Genomic DNA, 16552 nt, shown 5'->3' with positions numbered 1-16552 from the left:
CCTGAAACCCACACAAGATCCTCACGGTGGGTTTGCATCTTTGGAACGATCCTGGTTGGGTAAAGGTGTTGGATCTGACTCTGCTTTGGTGCTTGTGTGTGCAGCTGGGGCCAGGCTCACTGTGTCCCTTTAGAAAGACCCTGTGTGGCCTCCTCTGTCCTCACCCCCAGCACCAATGAGGCACCTTCCCTTGAGTTGGTGCTGCAGAGGATGTGCTAGCCATTGGGTCTGGGAGTCACCAGCCGTGCTGGACCTTCATTTCACCAGCTAGGTGCCAGCTGCGGTGTCAGCTTCGCAGAGCTGTGAGGACGCACATTGCCGGGTCGCAACCCCAGCTGGTCCGTGAAAACCAACCTCCATCCTCGCTTTCCTCTTGCCAGTGCCACACCCCCTTCTCTGGTGCCCCCATTTGCTCCAGCTGGGGGCGGCCTGGGGCCTCAGAGCAATCTTGCCTGATGCAGCACCTCCATGAGCACTTCCGTGTAATGGGGAAGGATGCTGAAGGCCAGGCCATGGGAGCACAGGGACCCTGGCCATTCCACGCTACCATGCCAGTTCCATCCAAAACAGCATGGCAGATGGCAGATGGCAGGACTGGACTGCGCTGGCCGTTCTCGGCTTCCGCCTCTCTTCAGCCATCTCTTTGGGTGTCCATGTCTCGTCCCACACCTGTGGGGAGCTCATGAATCATGGCGCCAGGGAGCCATCACTGCCACGCACATCTCACAGACAGCACAACCACCTGGTGCCCACCCCTGCACTGGAGCTGATGGAGGGTCCACTTGGGCGCTGTCCGCAGGGAGCTGTCCCGCAGACCCAGCACCGGAGCCCTGTTTCAGAGCTGCAGGAATGGGGGCCTGCCATTGGCACCTCCAGTCTGCTGTGTGAATGTGTCTGCAGGGACAACTGTGGATGGTGATTACCAGGGACGATGCCCACTCAGGGTCTGTGCTCCCAAAACTTAGATCAAGTCCGAGGGCTGGAGGTCCATGGGGCAGAGTTTGTTGTTTGGATTTTTCGTGCTCCACGGTGGCAGCATCTCAGTGCGCTGCTGTGTTCTCTGATGGATCAGTGGGATTCAGCGTTCCTGGGGCATCCTTCTTAGTTCCGGGAGGCAGTTCTGGGCAGCACAACCTGTGAGTCCAGAATAACCAAACAAATCCAGGACAGGAACAGCCGTTTCAGCTAATACTTCAACAGCAAGATCATTATGTTGATTTGATAGTATTCTATATGGAACACAGATTTATATCCATAGTCAGCATTACTGGAGAAGTAGTCACAGCACACAACATCATCTTTGTTCTCTAGAGTGAATTCTATTTTCTAGAGTCCTTTGAAAAAATTTAATTTGAAAGGTAATATTCCAATAACTTGTTTTCAGGAAAACTCTAGTAAAGGATTCAGGTCTTTCTTTATAAAGCATCTTTTCAAAATCCTTTCCAATCATCTCTTTAATCACTGCTGCATGAGAAATGTTATGTGGAGCTTTCACTTGTAGGCCTTTTTATTTTTAGACACTTTTATGGCTAGAGTTTAATCAAACATTATAGTATACTAAGATCAGCAGAGGTGAGTTTCTGCCTAGTGGGCCTGTGGTCAGTGTTTCAGAAAAGCCATCTTGCATTCTCTGAAGCTCAGGTCCCAGCATTTACTGCATGAACATCAGGTTTCTTTGATATCGTAGCAGTGTCCTGGGGAGGAGGGCAGAGCCAGGAAACCTCAGGATTTCAGATCTAAGTCAGGATGCAGAAGTATCCACCTCTGTGCAGTCCCCATTGGGAAGATGTGGTGCCATCCACTCAGTCTCTGTTGGGCCGACACAGTGCCATCCACCTCCGTGCAGTCCCTGTTCCAGCACAGTGCCAGGACTCTGCATCCACTCCCAGAGGCACTATACCCAGAATGAGTGTCGGTGACTGGGTTCTTGGGTGCTCATTTTAATCCACTAGCTGATGTGATTAAACTAAGGCCTGTTAGCCATGTGAGCAGCCCAAGTTTCAAGAGTGAGTGATAGCAAGAGCATGTGTGTTTAAGGGGAAGTCAGCTGACACCGGCCAGAGCAGAGCAGGGTGAACGCCGGCCAGTCTAGGAGAAGAAGGGTGCGAAGCCCCAGGCTGTGGCTGCAGGGAGACATCTCACTGAACCCTGCGCTGCAGGTCATTTGTGTGGAGAGACTGGGCAGCTTTCAGGAGGGGAGAAGATGGCTGGCACGGACCTCCCAGTCACCCACCCTGTTCTGCAAGCAGCCAGGAATTGCCTGGAAGCTGGAGGCACGGGTGGGGTGCAGGGGCTCATCCTGTGTGCTCACACTGGGGGCCGTGGACAGCCTTTGTCCCGGTGGCTCTGGCTGTCAGAGCCTGTGCCTGTTGCCCTCTGGGGAGCCCCTGGGTGGATCCTCTCCCTTCAGTCTAGCACATGTATGGTGAGAGCCCCCCACACCCCTTGCAGGCTTCTGGGCAGTTTCCAGGCATGGATTTGTTCACGTTTTATTCCCTCATTTTCAGGAGACCTTGCTGATAGTGGCACAGGTTTCCATAAATGAGCAAAGCCAGCAGCCATGCTGGACTCAGGCTGATGGACAGAGCCATTTTGTAATTAGCCGCGAGCTCCTCAGCTTCTGAGTTGGGTTTGAGCTGTGCATGGGGGTGCATAGACAGGAGGGTGCTGGGACATCCCCGTGGCATGTGGATCCTCTGCTGAGATTTATCCCTGACAGGCCTGCTGCCTCCAGGTGCTTTCATTCTGAACCACTGCGGATGGCAATTTTCTGGTCCATTTCTTTTGTAGGCTTTTCCTTTGAATTCAGGTATTGGGTCCCATGCACATCTGCTCTCAGCCCCCATGTGGTGCGGCCAGGCCCGGGCCCCACTGCCCTCTGCCCATCCCCTCAGGCTTTGCGATTTCTCACTATCGGGGGCCTCCTTGTTCTGCATCATGAAGTTGTCTGGGGATGGAAGCTCAGAGCAGGGTCACATTTAGAGGGACAGGCATGAAGATCTGTATGAGATCTCATACAGAAGAGAGAGGTGTGGAGAAGAGTGTAGAAAGAAGGAAAATTAGATATGATATATATAATAGAAAAGGCAAAATGGTAGAGGAAAGTATTACCCAAACAGTAATAACACTAAGTGTTAATGGACTGAATTCCCCAATCGAAAGACATAGACTGGCAGAATGGATTAAAAAACAGGATCCTTCTATATGCTGTCTACAAGAAACACATCTTAGACCCAAAGATAAACATAAGATGGAAGTGAAAGGTTGGGAAAAGATACTTCATGCAAATAACAACCAGAAAAGAGCAGGAGTAGCTATACTAATATCCAACACATTAGACTTCAAATGTAAAACAGTTAAAAGAGACAAAGGATACTATGTACTAATAAAAGGAACAATTCAACATGAAGACATAACAATCATAAATATTTCTGCACCGAACCAGAATGCCCCAAAATATATGAGGCAAACACTGCAAAACACTGAAAAGGGAAATAGACTCATCTACCATAATAGTTGGAGACTTCAATTCCCCACTCTCGTCAATGGACAGAACATCTAGACAGAGGATCAATAAAGAAACAGAATTTGAATATTATAATAAATGAGCTAGATTTAAGAGACATTTATAGGACATTACACCCCACAACAGCAGGATACACCTTTTTCTCAAGTGCCCATGGATCATTCTCAAAGATAGACCATATGCTGGGTCACAAAGCAAGTCTCAACAAATTTTAAAAGATTGAAATCATGCACAACACTTTCTCAGATCATAAGGGAATGAAGTTGGAAATCAATAATAGGCAAAGTGCCAGAAAATTCACAAATATGTGAAGGCTCAGCAACACACTCTTAAACAACCAGTGGGTCAAGGAAGAAATTACAAGAGAAATCAGTAAATATCTCAAGGCAAATGAAAATGAAAACAATATATGAAAACTTATGGGACGCAACAAAGGCAGTGCGAAGAGGGAAATTTATTGCCCTAAATGCCTATATCAAAAAAGAAGAAAGGGCAAAAATTTGGGAATTAACTGTCCACTTGGAAGAACTGGAGAAAGAACAGGAAACTAACCCCAAAGCAAGCAAAAGGAAAGAAATAACAAAGATTAGAGCAGAAATAAGTGAAATTGAGAACATGAAAACAATTGAGAAAATCAATAAAACCAGAAGTTGGTTCTATGAGAAAATCAGTAAGATTGATGGGCCCTTAGCAAGATTGACAAAAAGAAGAGAGAGGATGCAAATAAATAAGATCAGAAATGGAAGAGGAGACATAACCACCGACCCCACAGAAATAAAGGAGGTAATAACAGGATACTATGAACAACTTTATGCTAATAAATACAACAATTTAGATGAAATGGACGGGTTCCTGGAAAGACATGAACAACCAACTTTGACTCAAGAAGAAATAGATGACCTCAACAAACCAATCACAAGTAAAGAAATTGAATCAGTCATTCAAAAGCTTCCCAAAAAGAAAAGTCCAGGACCAGACGGCTTCACATGTGAATTCTACCAAACATTCCAGAAAGAATTAGTACCAATCCTGCTCAAACTCTTCAAAAAAGTTGAAGTGGAGGGAAAGCTACCTAATTCATTCTATGAAGCCAACATCACCCTCATACCAAAACCAGGCAAAGATATTACAAAAAAAGAAAACTACAGACCAGTCTCTCTAATGAATATAGAATCAAAAATCCTCAACAAAATTCTAGCAAATCAAATCCAGCAACACATTAAAAGAATTACACATCATGACCAAGTAGGATTCATCCCAGTTATGCAAGGATGGTTCAACATAAGAAAATCAGTTAATGTAATACACCATATCTACAAATCAAAGCAGGAAAATCACATGATCATCTCAATTGATGCAGAGAAGGCATTTGACAAAATTCAACATCTTTCCTGTTGAAAACACTTCAAAGGATAGGAATACAAGGGAACTTCCTTAAAATGATAGAGGGAATATATGAAAAACCCACAGCTAATATTGTTCTCAATGGGGAAAAACTGAAAACTTTCCCCTTAAGATCAGGAACAAGACAATGATGTCCACTATCACCACTGTTATTCAACATTGTGTTGGAAGTTCTAGCCAGAGCAATTAGATAAGAAAAAGAAATACAAGGCATCAAAATTGGAAAGGAAGAAGTAAAACTGTCACTGTTTGCAGATGATATGATACTATATGTTGAAAACCCTGAAAAATCCACAGCAAAACTACTAGAGCTAATAAACGAGTACAGCAAAGTGGCAAGTTATAAGATCAACATTCAAAAATCTGTAGTGTTTCTATACAGTAGTAATGAACAGTCTGAGGGGGAAATCAAGAAAGGAATTTCATTTACAATTGCAACTAAAACCTTATAATATTTAGGAATAAATTTAACTAAAGAGACAAAAGACTTATACAAAGAAAACTACAAGAAACTGTTAAAAGAAATCACAGAAGACCTAAATAGATGGAAGGGCATACTGTGTTCATGGATTGGAAGACTAAATATATAGTTAGTAAATCTGTAAAATTGATTTACAGATTCAACGCAATGCCAATCAAAATCCCAACAACTTACTTTTCAGAAATGGAAAAACCAATAAGCAAATTTATCTGGAAGGGCAAGGTGCCCCTAATTGCTAAAAATATCTTGGGGAAAAAAAACAAAGCTGGAGGTCTTACCCTGCCTGACTTCAAGGCATATTATGAAGCCACAATGGTCAAAACAGCATGGTACTGGCATAAAGATAGATATATTGACCAATGGAATTGAATAGAGTGTTCAGATATAGACCCTCTCATCTATGGACATTTGATCTTTGATAAGGCAGTCAAGCTAACTCACCTGGGACAAACAGTCTCTTCAATAAATGGTGCCTGGGAGAAGATGGTGGCTTAGTAAGACGCACGGGTCTTAGTTCCTCCTCCAGAAAAGCAACTAAAGAAACAGAAACAATACGAAACAGCTCCCGGAGTCACGACAGATACCAAAAAGACAGCGTACCCCATTCTGGAACAGCTGAACAGGCAGGGAGAATCTGCTGCGGTGAGATACCCAAGGGGCGCGCGGTTTCCCGGCCGGGGCGGCTGGCGACTGAGGTCCCCTCCACGCACGTGGCTCCCCGGTCTGACTGGGAACATTGGATAGCGGGGTCCTCCCGTCACGCTTGGCGTTTCGGGCCAGCTGGGCAATTGGGACCGGCACTCTCCCAAGCCGCGGCGGCCAGCGACCCCCACCTCCACGCGCGGTTTCCCGGGCCGACTGCCGTGCAGACAGACGAGCGCCACGAGCGCCACCTACTGGGCAGGAAAAGAAAAACAGAGCCCAGAGATTTCACAGAAAAAGCTTTCAACCAGCTGGGTCCCACACCCAGGGAAATCTGATCAAATGCCCAGACACCAGAAGAAAATAATGGATGACGCTCGGAAAATTGAAGATATGGCCCAGTCAAAGGAACAAACCAATAGTTCAAATGAGATACAGGAGCTGAGACAACTAATGCTGAATATACGAACAGAAATGGAAAAATTCTTCAAAAACCAAATCAATAAATTGAGGGAGGACATGAAGAAGACATGGGCTGAACAAAAAGAAGAAATAGAAAATCTGAAAAAACAAATCACAGAACTTATGGGAGTGAAGGACAAAGAAGAAAAAATGGAAAAAACAATGGATACCTACAATGGTAGATCTAAAGAGACAGAAGCTACAATTAGTGAACTGGAGGATGGAACATCTGAATCCCAAAAAGAAACAGAAACTATAGGGAAAAGAATGGAAAAACTTGAGCAGGGGATCAGGGAACTGAATGACAATATGAAGCACACAAATATACGTGTTGTGGGTGTCCCAGAAGGAGAAGAGAAGGGAAAAGGAGGAGAAAAACTAATGGAAGAAATTATCACTGAAAATTTCCCAACTCTTATGAAAGACCTAAATTTGCAGATCCAAGAAGTGCAGCGCACCCCAAAGAGAATAGACCCAAATAGGCGTTCTCCAAGACACTTACTAGTTAGAATGTCAGAGGTCAAAGAGAAAGAGAGGATCTTGAAAGCAGCAAGAGAAAAACAATCCATCACATACAAGGGAAACCCAATAAGACTGTGTGTAGATTTCTCAGCAGAAACCATGGAAGCTAGAAGACAGTGGGATGATATATTTAAATTACTAAAAGAGAAAAACTGTCAACCAAGACTCCTATATCCAGCAAAATTGTCCTTCAAAAATGAAGGAGAAATTAAAACATTTATAGACAAAAAGTCACTGAGAGAATTTGTGACCAAGAGACCAGCTCTGCAAGAAATACTAAAGGGAGCACTAGAGTCAGATACGAAAAGACAGAAGAGAGAGGTATGGAGTAAAGTGTAGAAAGAAGGAAAATCAGATATGATATATATAATACAAAAGCCAAAATGGTAGAGGAAAATATTATCCAAACAGTAATAATACTAAAAGTTAATGGACTGAATTTCCCAATCAAAAGACATAGAATGGCAGAATGGATTACGACCCAGCAATACCACTGCTAGGTATCTACTCAAGGGACTTAAGGGCAAAGACACAGACGGACATTTGCACACCAGTGTTTATAGCAGCATTATCTACAATTGCAAAGAGATGGAAACAGCCAAAATGTTCATCAACAGACGAGTGGCTAAACAAACTGTGGCGTATACCTACGATGGAATATTATGCAGCTTTAAGACAGACTAAACTTATGAAGCATGTAATAACATGGATGGACCTAGAGAACATTATGCTGAGTGAGTCTAGCCCAAAACTAAAGGACAAATACTGTAAGGTCCCACTGATGTGAACCGACATTCGAGAATCAGCTTGGAATATATCATTGGTAACAGAGACCAGCAGGAGTTAGAAACAGGGTAAGATAATGGGCAATTGGAGCTGAAGGGATACAGACTGTGCAACAGGACTAGATACAAAAACTCAAAAATGGACAGCACAATAATACCTAAGTGTAATGTAACTAGGTTGGAACACTGAATGAAGCTGCACCTGAAATATGGTTTTTTGTTTGTTTGTGTGTTTGTATCTTTTGTTTTTGTTTTTTTTCTTTTTCCTTTTTATATATATATATTATTAGTATTATTATTTTAATTCTCTTCTCTATATTAACATTCTATATCTTTTTCTGCTGTTTTGCTAGTTCTTTTCCTAAATCGATGCAAATGTACTAAGAAATGATGATCATACATCTATGTGATGATACTAAGAATTACTGAGTGCATTTGTAGAATGGAATGATTTCTAAATGTTGTGTTAATTTCTTTTCTTTTTTTTGATTAATAAAAAAATTTAAAAAATAAAAATAAAAATAAATGGTGCCTAGAGAACTGGATATCTATATGCAAAAGAATGAAAGAGGACTCGTATCTCACACCCTATACAAAAGGTAACTCAAAATGGATCAAAGATCTAAACATCAGATCTAAGACCATAAAACACAGGAAAATGTAGGGAAATATCTTATAAATCTTATAATTGGAGGCAGTTTTATAGACCTTACACCTAAGGCAAGAGCACTGAAGAAAGAAAGAAATGGGAACTCCTCAAAATTAAACACTTTTGTGCATCAAAGAACTTTGTGGGGTTAGGTTTCGGGCTAGAGATCATTGTAGGGTTGGGTCCAGATTTAGGGTTTGAATTAGGGTTAGGTTTAGGCATAATGTTGGTTTTAAGGTTATGTTTAGGGGTGTGATTTGCTGCAAGGTTGGTCAAAAGTCGAGGGTTGTTTTTAGGGTTGTCGTGGGGATGGGGTCAGGTTTCAGGCGATGGTGCATGTTGGTTAGGGCTCAGGCAGTGTGAGGGTTAAGGTCAAATAAAGGGTTGGGTTTAGGGTTACATTTTGTGCTGCATCTGGCTGCAGGGTCGGTATACAGCTGAGGGTTGTGCTTAGGGTTGACTTCGGATGTGGGGTTAGGTTTTGGGCTAGAGATTGTGGTATGGTTGAGTCCAGGTTTAAGGTTTGGGTTAGGAGTAGGGTTAGGCATAGTGTTGGTGTTAGGCTTATGTTTTGGGGCGCGATTTGCTGCAGAGTTGGTCAAAAGTCGTGGGTTGTGTTTAGGGTTGGCATTGTGGATTGGGGCAGATTTCAGGCAACGGTTGGTGTTCAGGTTAGGGCTAGGGTTTGGGTGAGGGAAAGAGTTAGGAAAGTAAGGGTTAGGAAAGGGTTGGGGTTAGGTCTACATTTCGGACTGCATTGGGTTGCAGGAGCGGTATACAGTTGAGGGTGGTGTTTTGGGTTGGCTTTGGGTATGGGGTTAGGTTTCTGGCTAGGGATCGTTGTAGGGTTGGGTCCATTTTTACTGTTTGGGTTAGGGTTAGTGTTAGGGTTAGAGAAAGGGTTGGGTTTAGGGTTGCGTTTTGGGCTCCATTGGTGTGCAGGTTCGGTATACAGCTGAGTGTTTTGCTTAGGATTGGCTGTGGGTGTGGGGTTAGGTTTCAGGTTAGAGATCACTGTAGGGTTGGGTCCAGGTTTAGGGTTTGGGTTAGGGTTAGACATAGTGTTGGTGTTAAGGTTATGTTTAGTGTTGCAATTTGCTGCAAGGTTGGTTAAAATTCCAGGGTTGTGTTTAGCGTTGGCAATTTAGATGGGGTCAGATTTCAGACGAGGGTGGGTGTTCGGGTTAGGGTTATGGTTGGGTGAAGGATAGGGTTAGGGTTAGAGAAAAGGTTGGCGTTTGGGTCACATTTCAGGCTGCTTTGGGGTGCAGGGTCGGTATATAGCTGATGGTTGTGCTGAGGGTTGACTTTTGGTGTGGGGTCAGGTTTGGGGTGAGAGATCATGGTAGGGTAGGGTACAGGTTTAGTTTTTGCATTCATGTTAAGGTTAGTCGTAGTGTTGGTGTTAGGGTTACATTTAGTTTTGCGATTTGCTGCAGGGTTGGTCAAAAGTCGAGGGTTGTATTTAGGGTTGGCGTTGGGGATGGGGTCAGATTACAGACGAGGTTTGTTCGGGTTAATGCTAGGGTTTGGGTGAGGGTTACAGTTATGGTTAGAGAAAGGGTTGGGTTTAGGGTTACAATTTGGGCTGCATTGTGGTGCAGCATTGGGATACAGCTTAGGATTGTGCTTAGGGTTGGCTTTGGGTGTGGGGTTAGGTTTTGGGCTAGAGGTTGTGGTAGGGTTGACTCCAGGTATAGGGTTTAGGTTTGGGTTAGGGTTAGGCATAGTGTTGGTGTTGGTGTTCCGTTAATGGGTGCAATTTGCTGCAGGGTTGTGTTTAAGGTTTGTGTTGGGGATGAGTTGAGATTTCATTAAATGGTTGCTGTTTGGGTTAAGGCTAATTTTAGGGTGAGCATTAGGGTTAGGTTTAGTGAAATGTTTGGTTTTATGGTTACGTTTCAGGGTGCATTGGGTTGCAGGGTCGATATACAATTGAATTTTGTTCTTAGGGTTGGCTTAGTGTGTGCGGTTAAATTTCGGGCAAGAGATCATGGAAGGGTTGTGTCCAGGTTTAGGGTTTGGGTTAGGGTTAGGGATAGGCATAGTGTTGGTGTTAGGGTTACTATAGGGGTGCGATTTGCTGCAGGGTTCGTCAAAAGTCGAGGGTTGTGTTTAGGGTTGGCGTTGAGGATGGGGTCAGATTGCAGGGGAGGGTGGGTGTTCAGGTTAGGGCTAGGATTAGGGTGAGGGTTACAGTTAGTGTTAGAGAAAGGATTTGGTTTAGGGTTACGTTTCGTGCTGCATTGGGGTTCAGGGTCATTGTAGAGCTGAGGGTTGTGCTTAGGGTTGGCCTTGTGTGTGGGGTTAATTTTCGGGCTAGAGTTCTTGACAGGGTTGGGTCCAGGTTTAGGGTTTGGTTTAGGGTTTTTGTTAGGCATAGTGTTGGTGTTAGGGTTTAGTTTATGGGTGCGATTTGCTGCAGGGTTAGTCAAAAGACAGGGATGTGTTTAGGGTTGGTGTTGGGGATGTGGTCAGATTTCAGGCGAGGGGTTGGTGTTCGGCTTAGGGCTAGGGTGAGGGTGAGTGTGAGGTTAAGGAAAGTGTTGGGGTTAGGGTTACGTTTTTGACTGCATTGGAGTGCAGGGTTGGTGTACAGCTGAGCATCGTGCTTAGGGTTAGACTTGGGAGTGGGCTTAGGTTTCAGCCTAGGGGTCGTGGTAGAGTTGGGTCCAGGTTTAGTGTTTGGGTTACGGTTAGTGTTAGGCATAGTGTTAGTGTTAGGGTTATGTTTAGGGTTGCAATTTGCTATAGGGTTTTTCAAAAGTCAAGGGTTGTGTTTAGGAATGGCATTGGGTGGGGATGGGGTGAGATTTCAGGTGAGGGTTGGTGTTTGGGTTAGGGCTAGAGTTAGGGTGAAGTTTAGGGTGAGGGTTAGAGACAGGGTTGGGGTTGGGCTTACGTTTCGGTGTGCATTGGGGTGCAGGTTTCGGTTGTGCTTAGGGTTAGCCTTGGGTGTGGGGTTAGGTTTCATGGTATAGATCATGGTAGGCTTAGGTACAGGTTTAGGGTTTGTGTTAGAGTTAGGTTTAGGTGTATTTTTGGTTTAGTGTTTCATTTAATGGTGCGATTTACTGCAAGGTTGAGAAAAAGCCGAGGGTTGTGTTAGGGTTGGCGTTGGGGATGGGGTTAGATTTCAGGAGAGTGTTAGTGTTTGGGTTAGGGCTAGGGTTAGGGTGAGGGTTAAGGTGAGGGTTATAGAAATGGTTCGATTTATGGTTGCATTTCAGGCTGCATTTTGTTGCAGGATCGGTGTACAGCTGAAGGTTGTGCTTAGGGTTGGCCTTGAATGTGGGGTTAGGTTTTTGGCTAGAGATCATGATAGGGATGGATCCAGGTTTAGGATTTTGTTAGGGTTAGGGTTAGGCATAGTGTTGGTGTTACGGTAATGTTTAGAAATGCGATTTGCTTCAGGGCATGTCAAAAATCAAGCGTTGTGTTTAGGGTTGGCATTCGGGATGTGGTCAGATTTCAGACTGGTGTTCAGGATAGGGCTAGGGTTAGGAAGAAGGTCAGCTTAAGGGTTAGAGAAAGGGTTGGGGTTAGGGTTACATTTCAGGCTGTGTTGAGGAGCAGGGTCAGTGTACATCTGAAGGTTGTGCTTAGGGTTGGCCTTGGGTGTGGGTTTACTTTTTAGGCTAGTGATCATGGTAGGTCATTCAGGAAAAATGTGTTGAGACTACAAAGCACTAGACACTATACTTACTGTTGGGGATACACGCAAAATGAATTGAATAGCTCTACCCTCAAAAAGTGTCTAGTCTAATAAGGATGTCAGACATATATAAATAATTATTATACAGAGTGATCCATGTTGCTCTATACAGAGGTTTGCAGAAGGCACAGTTTTCCTGAAGATGCAGGACCTCACTGTCTTGACAAAACTAGAGAAGCATTGCAGAGGAAGCTCTGTTTAAGATAAGCTTCAAAGAATGAGTAGAGGTTTACCAGATGGTCAAGGTGGGGCAGACACTATTTGGATTTTGGAGGTAATAAGTCAGCTACAAAGAACAGAGCAGACTAGGTTTGAAGACCCTGGTTTCAACTGCTCCTTTGGTCCCAGAGTCTTTTCTTTTTGCTGTCTTCCCCCTCCATAAAAAAGCATTGATTGCGTAACCAGAATGTTTTTTCAAAGGGATAGTCTATTTCATATGTGTAGTAAGTGGGACTAAGAAGGAACAGCTCAGGGAGAGTGTGACATTATTCAAACTAGGCCCATCAAATGAGCACCCTGTAGAAGCCAGACCTGCTCACCAGAGGAGCCAAATGCAATCTATTTTTTTTTAAAGTGTTCTATGCAGATATATCTTTTTTTTTTTTTGATTTTTTTTTCTTTTTTTTATTAATTAAAAAAAATTAACTAACACAACATTAGAAATCAATCCATTCTACATATGCAATCAGTAATTCTTAATATCATCACATAGGTGTATGGTCATCATTTCTCAGTACATATGCATCGATTTAGAGAAAGAAATAACACAACAACAGAAAAAGAAATAAAGTGATAACACAGAGAGAAAACACAAATAAAAATAAAAAGTACAAAAATATATAAGAGAAAAAAAACAAAAAAAAACTATAGCTCAGATGCAGCTTCATTCAGCATTCCAACATAATTACATTACAATTAGGCAGTATTGTGCTGACCATTTTTTTTTAGAAATCATACCATTCTACATATGCAATCAGTAATTCTTAACATCATCACATAGATGCATGATCATCATTTCTTAGTACATTTGCATCAGTTTAGAAGAACTAGGAATATAACAGAAAATGATATAGAATGTTAATATAGAGAAAAAAATAAAAGTAATAATAATAAGAACAAAACAAAACAAAAACCTATAGCTCGGATGCAGCTTCATTCAGTATTTTAACATGATTACTTTAAAATTAGGTATTATTGTGCTGTCCATTTTTGAGTTTTTGTATCTAGTCCTATTGCACAGTCTGTATTCCATCAGCTCCAATTACCCATTATCTTACCCTGTTTCTAACTCCTGCTGAACTCTGTTACCAATGACATCTTCCAAGTTTATTCTCGAGTGTCGATTCACATCATTGGGACCATACAGTATTTGTCTTTTAGTTTTTGGCTAGACTCACTCAGCATAATGTTCTCTAGGTCCATCCATGTTATTACATGCTTCATAAGTTTATCTTGTCTTAAAGCTGCATAATATTCCATCGTATGTATATACCACAGTTTGTTTAGCCACTCTTCTGTTGATGGAGATTTTGGCTGTTTCCATCTCTTTGCAATTGTAAATAACGCTGCTATAAACATTGGTGTGCAAATGTCTGTTTGAGTTTTTGCCCTTAATTCCTTTGAGTAGATTCCCAGCAATGGTATTGCTGGGTCGTATGGCAGTTCTATATTCAGCTTTTTGAGGAACTGCCAAACTGTATTCCACAGTGGTTGCACCATTTGACACTCCCACCAACAGTGGATAAGTGTGCCTCTTTCACCACATCCTCTCCAGCACTTGTCATTTTCTGTTTTGTTGATAATGGCCATTCTGGTGGGTGTGAGATGATATCTCATTGTGGTTTTGATTTGCATTTCTCTAATGGCCAGGGACATTGAGCATCTCTTCATGTGTCTTTTGGCCATTTGTATTTCCTCCTCTGAGAGGTGTCTATTCAAGTCTTTTTCCCATTTTGTAATTGGGTTGGCTATCTTTTTGTTGTTGAGTTGAACAATCTCATTATAAATTCTGGATACTAGACCTTTATCTGATATGTCGTTTCCAAATATTGATTCCCATTGTGTAGGCTGTCTTTCTACTTTCTTGATGAAGTTCTTTGATGCACAAAAGTGTTTAATTTTGAGGAGTTCCCATTTATTTATTTCCTTCTTCAGTGCTCTTGCTTTAGGTGTAAGGTCCATAAAACCGCCTCCAATTGTAAGATTCATAAGATATCTCCCTACATTTTCCTCTAACTGTTCTATGGTCTTAGACCTAATGTTTAGATCTTTGATCCATTTTGAGTTAACTTTTGTGTAGGGTGTGAGATATGGGTCTTCTTTCATTCTTTTGCATATGGATATCCAGTTCTCTAGGCACCATTTATTGAAGAGACTGTTCTGTCCCAGGTGAGTTGGCTTGACTGCCTTATCAAAGATCAAATGTCCATAGATGAGAGGGTCTATATCTGAGCACTCTATTTGATTCCATTGGTCGATATATCTATCTTTATGCCAATACCATGCTGTTTTGACCACTGTGGCTTCATAATATGCCTTAAAGTCAGGCAGTGCAAGACCTCCAGCTTCGTTTTTTTTCCTCAAGATGTTTTTAGCAATTCGGGGCACCCTGCCCTTCCTGATAAATTTGCTTATTGGTTTTTCTATTTCTGAAAAATAAGTTGTTGGGATTTTGATTGGTATTGCATTGAATCTGTAAATCAATTTAGGTAGGATTGACATCTTAACTATATTTAGTCTTCCAATCCATGAACACGGTATGCCCTTCCATCTGTTTAGGTCTTCTGTGATTTCTTTTAGCAGTTTTTTGTAGTTTTCTTTATATAGGTTTTTTGTCTCTTTAGTTAAATTTATTCCTAGGTATTTTATTCTTTTAGTTGCAATTGTAAATGGGATTCGTTTCTTGATTTCCCCCTCAGCTTGTTCATTGCTAGTGTATAGAAATGCTACAGATTTTTGAATGTTGATCTTGTAACCTGCTACTTTGCTGTACTCATTTATTAGCTCTAGTAGTTTTGTTGTGGATTTTTCCGGGTTTTCGACGTATAGTATCATATCGTCTGCAAACAGTGATAATTTTACTTCTTCCTTTCCAATTTTGATGCCTTGTATTTCTTTTTGTTGTCTAATTGCTCTGGCTAGAACCTCCAACACAATGTTAAATAATAGTGGTGATAGTGGACATCCTTGTCTTGTTCCTGATCTTAGGGGGAAAGTTTTCAATTTTTCCCCATTGAGGATGATATTAGCTGTGGGTTTTTCATATATTCCCTCTATCATTTTAAGGAAGTTCCCTTGTATTCCTATCCTTTGAAGTGTTTTCAACAGGAAAGGATGTTGAATCTTGTCAAATGCCTTCTCTGCATCAATTGAGATGATCATGTGATTTTTCTGCTTTGATTTGTTGATATGGTGTATTACATTAATTGATTTTCTTATGTTGAACCATCCTTGCATACCTGGGATGAATCCTACTTGGTCATGATGAATAATTCTTTTAATGTGTTGTTGGATACGATTTGCTAGAATTTTATTGAGGATTTTTGCATCTATATTCATTAGAGAGATCGGCCTGTAGTTTTCTTTTCTTGTAATATCTTTGCCTGGTTTTGGTATGAGGGTAATGTTGGCTTCATAGAATGAATTAGGTAGTTTTCCCTCCGCTTCGATTTTTTTGAAGAGTTTGAGGAGAGTTGGTACTAATTCTTTCTGGAATGTTTGATAGAATTCACATGTGAAGCCGTCTGGTCCTGGACTTTTCTTTTTAGGAAGCTTTTGAATGACTAATTCAATTTCTTTACTTGTGATTGGTTTGTTGAGGTCATCTATGTCTTCTTGAGTCAAAGTTGGTTGTTCATGTCTTTCCAGGAACCCGTCCATTTCCTCTAAATTGTTGTATTTATTAGCGTAAAGTTGTTCATAGTATCCTGTTATTACCTCCTTTATTTCTGTGAGGTCAGTAGTTATGTCTCCTCTTCCATTTCTGATCTTATTTATTTGCATCCTCTCTCTTCTTCTTTTTGTCAATCTTGCTAAGGGCCCATCAATCTTATTGATTTTCTCATAGAACCAACTTCTGGTCTTATTGATTTTCTCTATTGTTTTCATGTTTTCAATTTCATTTATTTGTGCTCTAATCTTTGTTATTTCTTTCCTTTTCCTTGCTTTGGGGTTAGCTTGCTGTTCTTTCTCCAGTTCTTCCAAATGGATAGTTAATTCCTGAATTTTTGCCTTTTCTTCTTTTCTGATATAGGCATTTAGAGCAATAAATTTCCCTCTTAGCACTGCCTGTGCTGCGTCCCATAAGTTTTGATATGTTGTGTTTTCATTTTCATTTGCCTCGAGGTATTTGCTAATTTCTCTAGCA

The 16552-nt window shown here is 41.8% G+C and overlaps 1 long non-coding RNA gene across 1 annotated transcript in view; it reads left to right on the top strand.

The window, feature by feature from the left end:
* The window catches only part of LOC143646859 (uncharacterized), a 31558-nt gene extending 19030 nt beyond the window's left edge, over positions 1–12528 (top strand). Inside the window, exon 3 of the long non-coding RNA XR_013157674.1 lies at positions 12299–12528. This is a non-coding gene — a long non-coding RNA (uncharacterized LOC143646859). The remainder of the gene's footprint in view (positions 1–12298) is intronic.
* The last annotated feature ends 4024 nt before the right edge of the window (positions 12529–16552 follow it).

The sequence above is a fragment of the Tamandua tetradactyla genome, chromosome 9 (assembly GCF_023851605.1).
Source record: "Tamandua tetradactyla isolate mTamTet1 chromosome 9, mTamTet1.pri, whole genome shotgun sequence".
Lineage (NCBI taxonomy): Eukaryota > Metazoa > Chordata > Mammalia > Pilosa > Myrmecophagidae > Tamandua > Tamandua tetradactyla.
Note: the sequence above shows the minus strand (reverse complement) of the source record. Positions and strands in the feature narration are given on the sequence as shown.